Source organism: Trachymyrmex septentrionalis, unplaced genomic scaffold, assembly GCF_001594115.1.
Source record: "Trachymyrmex septentrionalis isolate Tsep2-gDNA-1 unplaced genomic scaffold, Tsep1.0 scaffold29, whole genome shotgun sequence".
Taxonomy (NCBI): Eukaryota; Metazoa; Arthropoda; class Insecta; order Hymenoptera; family Formicidae; genus Trachymyrmex; species Trachymyrmex septentrionalis.
The window spans coordinates 3625417-3637178 of NW_017305451.1; the positions used below are offsets into that span (position 1 = coordinate 3625417).

The 11762-nt window shown below is 38.2% G+C and overlaps 1 protein-coding gene across 1 annotated transcript in view; it reads left to right on the forward strand.

The window, feature by feature from the left end:
- Positions 1-11762, forward strand: part of LOC108749302 — a gene marked incomplete at its 3' end in the record, with an annotated part of 193544 nt that overhangs the window by 102091 nt on the left and 79691 nt on the right. The gene's annotated exons all lie outside the window — the stretch shown is intronic.

An 11762-nucleotide genomic window follows, 5' to 3' on the forward strand; every position in this document is an offset into this window, starting at 1 on the left:
GATAACTTCGATTGGTAGAAGTAAGGAGTGCTAGTCTTATTCTTGTCGTACATACTCGTATTTAATTTAAGAATAACTTATCGAGATTTATATATTTCTTCAGTTATTTTTTTACGTCTTATATACTTTAAAGTTTTTTGAATACTTTGCGGTACAGGATTATGCAGTACGCAAGTATCGATATATTCTGACTTTCGAATGGATATGACTTTAAAATTAGGTAAAGACCGTAGATAGTGCGTTCTGAGGATTAGTTTTGCTTGCGCAGGGCGAATACGGGCTAAGCTTGGGAAAACGATGTATTTGCAAGTAGCCGCATGTAGGACCGTTTATAAATCCAACGCATCTGCATACATTGTCCCGAACTTTACGTGGGACCGGACCGAAACTGACTGTTGGAATGGGATTCGGGACCACTTCAAACGAAACGCCGCACGGAAATCTGCCCGCGAGCCTCACCGGCACATATGAAACTTCCGGTACAGCTCTCTCTCTTTTGTGATACACGAGAAGTCAGACGTCGGTTCGTCGAAGTAGGAGAAAAGCTTCTCCGCCGCGGGGAGTTATATTATATTCAGAGTGCACTCCCGGAGACGTTGCATTTTTCGAGGTTATTTTGAATTTGCGTCATGAAAGTCGCACATGGAAGGAGGAAAGAACGCATTTCGCGAGCTTCGATCGATCCTAAAATTCGAACGGCAACACATACGAATGTGGCAAATTCTCGCACGGTTTGTACAAAAATTGCACTTTACAAGTATCTATATAATTGGTAAAAACTCGACGGTAAATTTCTTCAAGGAAGGGAAAGGATTTTCTTCTCAATTTTTGATACTCTCTAAATTTCTTCGAGTAGTAATAATTTCTCTTCAAAAGAGTTAAAATATTGCCACTATCGAAAAAGAGTGAAAACATATGCACTCTTGAATAAGAATGGCAGATGTTGACTCTTTTTGGAGTGAGATTTATTCCAAAGGAAAGAAATTTTTTTTTTTAGTGAATCTTCAAAAGTATGAAATCCCACTCCGAGAGAATGAAAATCTGGATATTCTTATTCAAGAGTACAAATATTTTCACTCTTTTTCAATAGTGGCAATATTTTTCTCTTTTAGAGTAAGATTTCACTTCAAGAAATTTAGAGTACAAATTTTTACGATAATCGAATAATTGCGCGTTTTACTTTTTGTCATGTGCAATATATTATACCGTTATTAGGTGAAAATATATTAAAGCGACCAAGAAATTTAGTCAACTCACATGCTGTTTCCTTTCGCTAAATATCCATTTCTGCGAACTAAAATCATCGTATATTTTCTGAAATGACGTGACGAAACATAATGTAAAGTGACGTGACGTGATACTGTTTGACATGCAACGTCGCTCTTTTCGACCTCTTTTTTTTTTTTCAAACACGTTTCATGGACCGACTTTGCGCGGATGATATCTTTTTAAGGTGGCTTAAAAAAGACACAATTTTTTCTTTGAACATGATTTTTAGATTATGATCTTTCGTTATTATATGGAAATTGAAATATTCTCAAATATTGCATTAAAAAATATAATATGAAAAATATATATAGCTCCTATGTCATTTTTGAAAATTAATATTAAAGATTAAATTAAATTTATTTAGGATTGGAATATATATTTTGATGCATGTGAAATAAAATATTCTAAATAATATTCTTAAATACGTATGAATTTGATTGGATGCATTCAATGTGTATACAGTGTACACCGATGATTAACATAAAGATGCAGTTTACTATAGAAATATAGAAACCGATTAAACTCCGAAATCGTCAGTACACTTTTTTATGCCGTTAGATAAAATATGTATTTTATAAGTCCAAATTTTGTATTTCATTTTTACACTCAAATTAAAACGGTATAGAATAGTTTTGATATGCATCAAGTGCACCAGTGCGTCCGATCGAATTTGCCGTTAAATTTTACGACGTGGAATAGCCGTCATGATTTAAGAAGGGGTGACTACGATGCTTCTCGGCTCTTAAAATTGCGAAAACAATTGCTCGAGCTTGGAAGAAAAATCCGATGTATTGGACTTGTAAATTATTTGGGGGATGCGCGAGACGACGACATCGTAAATGGTTGGCTCTGTGTGTACGTGGACAACAAGGCAGTTAGATGGATCGCCGTCGATTCTATGTTACCTCCCATGCTCGCGAAATCGACCGCCGGCGGTCTCGGGGGACGGACCCAGGTGCAAGATCCATTCGGGAGAGGGCAAATCTCCCTTCGCCTCTATATTATCCCGTACGTCGAACTCCGCGGGAGGAGCAGGGAGAGATCCGCGAGGGTGAACTACGCCCGCCAACGTCGCTTTCTTCGCAGAAAGAGAGAAAAAGAGGGAAGCGCAAGAGTGCGCGCAGACTATTCCTCGACATTGTGGATCCGGAACAGCGGGATTTATTATCTCGACTGGAACGGACGCACCTGGCTAATGCCGTCGACTTTGTTGCCCGACGACACGCTGTGAAGAGAGGAACGGAATACCGATAGGAGTATCGGTGAAGTGAAGCGCGCCCGGAGCCTCTCGACGGAATCAGGAAGTGTAATGGACATGGCAGATGCGTTTTTCTTTAGCCGGATACTTAAAAGTACAAAAATCGAAAAGTCCGAACTGTACACGAGCAGTTGCGTAATGTTTTTCGGGTACTTTGGAATATTTAATGTTATTGTAATCAGTAAAGATCGTATCAAGCTCAGCCCCCACTGGTCTGTTCAAATTGACTGTACGGTAATATTGTTTGGACCAACATGATTAAAAGCTCTAAAGAATAAGAAAGAACATTATTTCTAAAGAAAAAAAAAACAGACAGTTATGAAATACGACGAGAGAAAAAAGTTTCTTAAATAAAATGTCAATAAAAACGTAAATTACGTTTTAAGTGAAATAGGCCCAGCGGGGTTAGAGAAAAAGATTTATTACGCTCTTATGCGTTTTATTCGAGATTATACGTTACTTAGTTACGTTACACGCTTCATTTTCCACCTGTCGTTTTTATCGCTCGCGCATTTTGCGTACGTTAAATCATTCCTCGTCTTTTATAGAATGACGATGTCACTTCCGAGAAGCGTAGACACGTAATATCCCCAAGCCGCCTCCGATCGCCGCGCATCGTAGCGCGCGGGTTAAAAGCGACGTCCGCAGCCGCGCGCTCATCTAACTTGCCGTTGCGATTTTAACTATCCATATATATTCGCGCGGACATCACAAGGTCGTCCGTTCCAGCGATTGTCGACAGCTGCTGGCGCGTCGTTAATCGCGTCGAAAGAGGTAAAGAGAAAATACGTATGTATGTATACACGCAGATATCGATGGCACGTGCCGCGGAAAAAATTCCCTCCATCATTGGCAACGTCTCCTATCCCATATGGAAGACGGCCCGGATGGAATGCTATCTATTTTTTCATCCGTCGTCACCGATGTAAAAGCAGAGACACTCCCCCCTCCCCCCCTCCCTCCCTTCCCTCTCTTTATCGCTCTGTTTTTCTCTCTTTCTCTTTCTCTCTGTAGTTGGATGACTAACGTTCGTTCAACAAACGCGTATACCGAAATACATACGTGCGTGGGCTATGTACGAAGTTAAACGGATGTCCACACTGTTCTTCAAGGTTGTATACGCCTCTAATTGTGTGCGTGCATGCGAGCGTTCGTGATACTCTTATCGTCGATTAATTTGATGTTAATCGCTCATGTAATCGCCGACTTGTGTTCCTAATGGAATAGAATATGACGCATCACCCGGTGATAAATCACAGCCGTGTGCTACAAACGTATACTGTTTCGTTTACCTACAATTACAACGAGTAAGAAGTCGAATCTAACAATTTGGTTACGTCGTAAATATGTGTGTAACGTTGTAAGATTCTCTACGGAGTATATTTGATTTTTTTTTATGTTTGACTGTCGGGATTATTGTGTAAAAAGGCGATTATGGAAAGAACGATTTTATCGAAGTATTGAAAAATTTAAATAGAAAATAATTTCGTTGGACTGTCAAAATAATTACGTAGGAATCTCAAGTACGATGAGTAATGCTGCAATGAGTTTTGACATTCTAAATTTTCAGCTTGAAAATGTTTTACATAATTATTTTCATGATCCAACAAAATTATTTTTAGATCTGTACATATAATGTACATATAATGTATAGTTCTAACTAAACTTTTAGATACTTTATTAAAGTTGTTCTTTCTATTATACATTGTGTAAGGATAGATTTTTTTCGCACAAATTTCTTCGATTGAATATTGTTTAGTCATAGTTGTAAGTTTAAGTAGATAAAAAACGAGGAAAATGAAAATAATTCAAAACAATGTAATATTTTTTCCACGATGGTTATATAAGAAGGTAAATTTCTCTCCCTATATACGTTTCTGTTCAAACGTTCTTGCTTTATTTCCAAGAGAGATAAGTGCTTCTCCTTTGAGGCTTGAGTGTCTCTTACGAGCATAGCCGAGTATAATATATATATGTATTCCGTCGACATCACGACAATGTTGCGTAATCCAAAAGCAAACAGAATCGCACGCAACGTCTGATTCGCGACGATGCACTCGCGGAAAATACTACTAGCGCGTCAATAACATCTTAATATACCTTATGATATCATCGACCGCGTTTGGATCGGAATATCGCGTGTCGTCGTCGTGAGACTTTGACGAACCGAATCGACACACATCTATGAAGAAACTTACACTCGCAAAATGTGGATGACGTAGTGATCGCGCGATGTGAGTTCCATCGAGACAACTTTCTTAACGGGAACGAGTGTGTGGGATTGTCGGGATCGTTCCTTCGATGTTCTGCTCTTCCACTTTCATATCACCGCGATCTGTCATTATACTATCACCCGGAAAGACACGTGACGTTTTCCCTCTTCTCATTCCCGCGATCAATCAAGCGTTAGTCCACCCAACCGAATCCTATTTCGAATTATACAACGTCACTGAGAAAGTCCTGGACTTTCGGAAATTGATACACGCGACGTGAGTATTTTTGTCGTGTACTTTTTTATTTCAAAATTATATTAAACAAATCGGTCATAATTAATTATTTGCTTGAATTTAATTGATCTTCAGCTTATTGAATATAATTTTTATTAAATGAGACGATGGCATCTTAATAAGTATGTATTACTAAATCCGAAATAAGGGATCTTATGTAATCTTGTATGAAATTTCTCCTACTATACGTTTCCGACAAAGTAACCTCACCGTCGGTTAGCTTAGACTTAAACTTTGCTACGTACCGAGCGAAAACGACCTCCGTATTTTATCCAAATAGTAATCGAGGGATAAGACTGGACATATTTGTCTAATAAACGCGCGACGTCCTGCCGTATGACTGGCGCATTTTGCAGAAGGACCGCTATAACGTCTTCTCAAACGAGAGGGTAGTATCTCCCTAAAGTACAATAGGTCGACGAGATCGTCCGCCCGGAAAATAACCTTCACCAAAACAACCGTTATACTTTTCCAAGTCTTAACCCATTTTGGCGCGTAATGTGCTCCCTGGTCTACCGGGACCTACAATGTCCCGTTCCCTTGACTCCACTCTCTGTCTGGTCAGTGATCGTTCCTTTTCTGCTTCGAGAGAACCTCTTCCGTATGCGGCCACGCCGCGTTTTATCGCGCCGATAAAACATCGCTTTTCTTTGATGTGGGTCTGCCCCAGATACGATGTTTAACTTATGCGTACGGGGGGGAGGAAGGATAATCTTGAGACGAGAGAGATCTATCATAATATCTTAAGTATTAAAAATAGTACATTTTATGTTACTATATACTTGAAACAGAAGATAAACTACGGTTCTTTGATTGTTTAAAAGTTCAAAACTTTAAGCATAATGCTAAAAGAAACTGAATTTGCAAACAACGGAGATAAAAAAACGAAAGTTTATGTAAGTTAAATTTCTATGTCGTTTAATAAGAAGAATCCTTCTTCTTCTCTCTTTCTCTCCCTTTTTCTCTAAAATTTCGTTTAGCTTTAACTCTCCAAATTCTATAAACAGTTATTGACGTGTTGTGAGACCTATTTCATTTATATCGACTACACAAGACGCTAATTAATTCCAAAGAAACCAAAATGCCGCAACTTATGTAAAAGAACGAACATGTTTATTTTGATGGATAATAATTTAAATTTGTAGACATAACACAAAGAATATAATTAAATGGATTCAACAGACCGTCAACTTTGGAAGAATATAATTGAGTAGGTTCAATAGACTCACCGTCAGCTCCGGAGAGTTAAATTAAATCTGGATCGATTTTTAAAACATTGATGGTGAACAAAGAACCATTATAGACATTGAAAGATTAAGCGTCATCGTCAGTATAATTTCCCGTATATTTTACCTCGAGATTCTCTGGATCGTTATAATATGTATTTCGGTGGACCCTTGTCGATCGCTTTCAGAATGATGAATAATATATACGCAATAACGATAGGAGCAACGACGATAGGCCGTGACCCCCGCGAGAGTCCTTTATTGTACGTTAAGCCGCGGACCGCCTATACATCATTTGTCTACCCTCGCGCGACGGTCCAATCGCGGAAGCGATTAATGGCTTTTTTATTCGGCTCGTAAAATCGTTTTATATTAAAGCTGGCATGGCCGCGAGGATGCATCAATATGGTGGGCGCGATGCCCGAGCTACCGATCGACCACCATTTTCATCCTGCCTCCTCTCTGCATCCCTTCGCGTGAGCTCCACTTTTTCTACGTCTCCCATTTGTTTCCTCGCAAAAGAATGAAACTCGATGACATAATCCTTTCTTCTTCCTTAATGATTCTTTCTCTTTCGTTGAATCTCTCTCTCTCTCTCTCTCTCTCTCTCACTCCTCATTTTTCCCCCCTGTTCGTCTGAGAATTTCTTCGGCGTTGGCGGCTGCTACTAGAAACGAATTTTGGTCGCGTCGTTTGTACATTTTTAGCGAGCGGAGAGTGCGTTTTTACCGTTCCTTACAAACATTCGGTGAATTCTTCTTGGAACCGAGTATTCGCGGAATGCGGGGGATTGTTGGAATTACATTATAATGAAGCTTTCAAGCATTCTGTCCTTGATTTTCTTGCTTGGGGGAGCAGCTACTGGTGAAAGTCATATAGAATGTTTGAAAAAATATTTTAGAGAAATTTCAAATTGCTTAGAAATAGCTGTAGAAAAATGTCAAAGGTAATCGGATTTTATCAAGATCTCTTCCTTTTTACACTCAACACGATTGCACACTAAAAAGGTTTGTAGATTCTTAATTTGTAACGCTTGAAGACAAAAATAGATCGATTCCTGCTTTGAATTGTCAGAGTCAGAGCAAGGCATTTCTGCCATTATCTAGATTTATTTCCGTCGTGGAATTGTTCCAAGATGAAATCCCCAATACGACAACCCATCCGACGTCATACAACGTACTACGACAAATTCACAATGTAATCTTGTGTTGTATTGTTGCTGCACGTTCGCTGTCTTTCTCTTAGAAACGACGTTGCATTTCCGGTTTGCGTCCCGACACGCCGACGGCTTATTACGATCTACCTCCGAAAACACGTGCGCGCGATAATACTTACGAATGCAATTTTCTCGGGCAACGGCGGTGTCGCCGTCTCACGTCTCTCCCCGCCTTCGTCGTCGTTGTCGTCGTCGTCGTTATCGCTCAGTAACGCTCGTGCCGGAAGATTGTTTGCGCGACGAAACGAAGACAAGGCGATACCGTGCACCTCGAGAGAACCCCGGCGGGGAGAAGCGGAAGTCTACGTGTACATGAAACGACCGGCTTGTTTGCATCTCGCGTATACACAGGTTCGTATAAATACATAGTTACCCCCCGCCGTAACTTGCATTTGCAGCACAGTTACCTGTGGGCGCGCATATCCGCGGGTTGCTGCACGAGGTTGAGCCTCTCACACAACCGCACCGAGAAATCACCCCTGCAGGGGGGGATTTTTAAATTTGTTTCCACTCCATTAACCTCGCCTCTCATTCCCTTCATTCCTCTTCTCTTTGCCTCTCACCCACGCCACGCCACGCCGTTCCCTCCCTGTCTCGTTTCCCTCTGTTTGTGCAGGAACATCGACTACTGACAGCTAGCAGGGTATAAGACTAGAGTCAGTAATATCCATTTGCCGAATCGCGAGGGCGACCAGAGTCTCGTCGCCCTTTTACGATCGTCCATATGGTTCGAATTTGCGAAAGCTCTTTCTATCCGACTTCCCTTTCTCCCCCGTTATCTCTTCCTTCCACTTAGAGATTCGTCCCTTTGTCCCGCGAAAACTAAAATTCAATGTGTGTTGTTAGTATCCGTATAACTTGTATGGTAGTTTACGAAAAGATATACCATATTTATAATACACATGCCTTATCGCAATATGTAAATACAGTTTACTGAAAAGAAGGTAAAATATGTAAATGTATTTTGCAAATGAAAATGTAAAACTTGTATATATATTTCGCGGATGAAAATGTAAAATGGGTAATTATCCTTTGCGGATGAAAATGTAAAACAGGTAATTATATTTTGCGAGTAAAACAAAATTCGAAAACTCGTCTAACTCGTGGAAAGAACAATTAATGTGTTAGGAACGTGGAAATCGTATGTTGGAAATTGGATTATGGAAATTGGTTTCATGTGATACGAACGGTGGCATTTGGGAAATTTCTATAAATTTACTGCATGAAAAAATAGAATAAATTAAAGTTTTATATTAGAATGTAAAATGAAAAATATTGTTCAATTATTATCAAGGGAGGGGATTTTAGGTCAAGGTCTTCATTAATATTTTATGTACAATTGCATATAATTAAAGCCTTAACTTTATCTTATTAATTAATTCTGATAGTATCTTATCGATTTTTAAAAATCTGATTAGTCCTAAAATGAATAAAATTATCCTAGTTTTATACAAGACAAAGTTTTATCTCGTACAAGACGATATAAAGACTGTTTCTAAGGTAATTTTTGACGCCGACCTCGAATCTGCCATCGAAATATTTTTATTAGGTTTTTGAGATATAAGAAAAAATATTTTTTTTAATACTACAGTTTTATTGAAACTAAGAAACAAGTTGGTAGTGTGCGTTTAATTTTGGTTTTTCATACAACTTTGGGTCGATTTTACACATTAGAATTTAATAGATAGTGGTCGCTTAGCATTTCCTTTTCATCCAAATATATTCCTGATAACGTTTCTCAATTATTATCAAATTCTGATGGAAATGTTTATCTTGCTATCTTACGAATTACAAGCGTCAACAATTACGTCTTAAAAATTTGGCTTGATAGAAATTTTCTGAACGGCAGATTCGATTTGCTCCAAAACACTTGAAATAGTCGTTTTCTTTTTTTGTACTAAAAATTAATTGAAAATTTGTAAACCAGTAAAACTTATTATCTTAAAATTGTAACTTGCCGAGTTTGCTAAAACAAGACACTATTGAGATGTGACAGTTTATCTTACAAAGAATCAATTTAATGTATTCTTGGTATTTAATGTCGTTGCCAAATGTCTTCTTCGTTTGCCAAGATACATTGTTGCTTGTCGTGCATCTTAAGCAAAAAGTCAACATGCTGATTGCAATTACTGTAATTGTGGATTTTGAGAATAACTGCAAGTGTTCAGACTCGTCTGTTTATTTAAAATATTTGACGATTCTTGCATACAAAATATCACATAGATCCAAGAATACATTAAATTGATTCTTTGTGAGATAATCTCATAATAATTACATCTCAGTGATATCTTGTCTATCTCACAAATTTGGTGAATTAGTATCTTGAGATAATAATACTAGTTACAAATTTGGACTAACTTTTAATGCAAGAAAAGGAAACAACTTTTTTTTTACTATTCATCGCATTAATTATTAACAAATAATTTTTGTGTTTAACAAACACTTGGGAGAAAATTTCTAAAATTGATTACATTTAAGAAAATAAACCAGAAAAAACCGTTTAGAACACCAGTCATATTAATTGTACATACAAAGAATATAGTTGAAAGAATTACATTTTTCAAGTTGTTAATTAATGATGATATTACTAATTTACAGACGCTATCTCTTCCGGCTAGTACATAGTTGCATCCGATAAAATTATTCCTATCGCGGTATACCTACGAATTAATGTGAAATTACGCAGCGCTCCGCGCCTCGCCGAGCTTAAACGCGATACCGCGAAATGTTTTACTACCGCGCTGTCACGTGTTATGCCAGCTCGAGAGCGATTTCAATGTGAAAACCACATTATGGTTTAGCCGGCTCTTCCCGAATACTGCAATAAATAAAGAAGTTATTGCACTAAACAAGTTCTCGCTCTTGATTCCAATTTTGTTTATAACTAAAATAAAATGTACCGACAAATAATAATATAAGAAATAAAAAAGGGTGATATTCTCATACGATATCTTAACATTGTCTGTACATTTGAGTGTAACGATATATTATAATTTTTAACATCGCGATCTATTTGTTAAAATTTGTAAAATTTTCACAGATTGAGGAGGTTCGTATAATTACGAATGAAATAAGACGAGCAAAATTATAATAATTTTTTTCAACGTAATTATATATTTTTTTGTATTTATTGTTATTTAATTGAAGATACTCAGAGAATGTTTATGAACTAACGAGATGTTTCATGCCGCGTCTCCTAAAACTTAAACACAATGCGGCGAGATGTTTTACGACGTCTGTTGTGTGCTATGTCAGTCGCGGTGAGATTTCAATATGCGGAAGCTCCGTTAAACCTCAAAATCTGACCGATGCCGAGTGTCGGTCGTGCATTTTCATGATCGTCCGACACAATAAGTCACTTTCCGCTCTATGACTACGACTGCAATTGTAGACCCACCACGTGTTTCGAATTCCTCGGAACAGTGTCGCGTCTTTGCGAGAGCGTGTCGGACTGATCCGGATGGTGCTTTCGATGATGGAGGCACACGCCTCCGCGAGTTTGTCATGATATAAGATTACGGCACTTAGCTCTATTGTTAACGTTATAATTTTGATGGATTTACGACTTTCCAGAATCCTGGGTTTTAAGTTAAAATTACAATGTTGTTTTGGTAAACTTGTATGTTTAACTCTGAGGCGCTGTGACGTATATAACTTGTAAAATTACAACGTCATAATTCGCACAGAATTAACGCAATGTAACTCTGACAGTAATATTATAATTTTAACAATGTTGCTGTTTCGCTGCCTTACGATATGTCGTTAATTAAGTAATTCAACTGAGCCGCGTCGGTAGTATTATTGAGGTAGTATTTTTACGCTATTTTTTCGCCAGGAGAAAAATATGTCCGTGTGGTCCATTATGTTTAGTTCCCGGTGGCTGCATTAGTATAAACGACAGAGTCTGCATCGGTATGCAGAGAGTGGGCTTTATGGTAATGAAATCTAGATTCCGGTTATCAGGGCGTAATTCAACGCGTGCGTGTACACACGCGTGTACGCGTCTGTTATTAATGAAAAAAAAAAAAAAGAAGGAAAAAAATAGCGGATAAAAATAAGGGATATAACTAGAGAGTAACACGGTGCAGGCTTCCGATGCATCGCCCGGGATATACATCTCGTACGATTTTTTTTTCTTTTTTTTTTTACCCATTTTCGTGAATGTCGCGCAGCATTTGCATTTTGCATTTCGTGTACTTTATGATTTTTTCCGCGGTCATGCGCCGCAACTGCCAGCGACACGCCAAATCTATGTACATAACTCGCCTATATGTACCTATTTATAT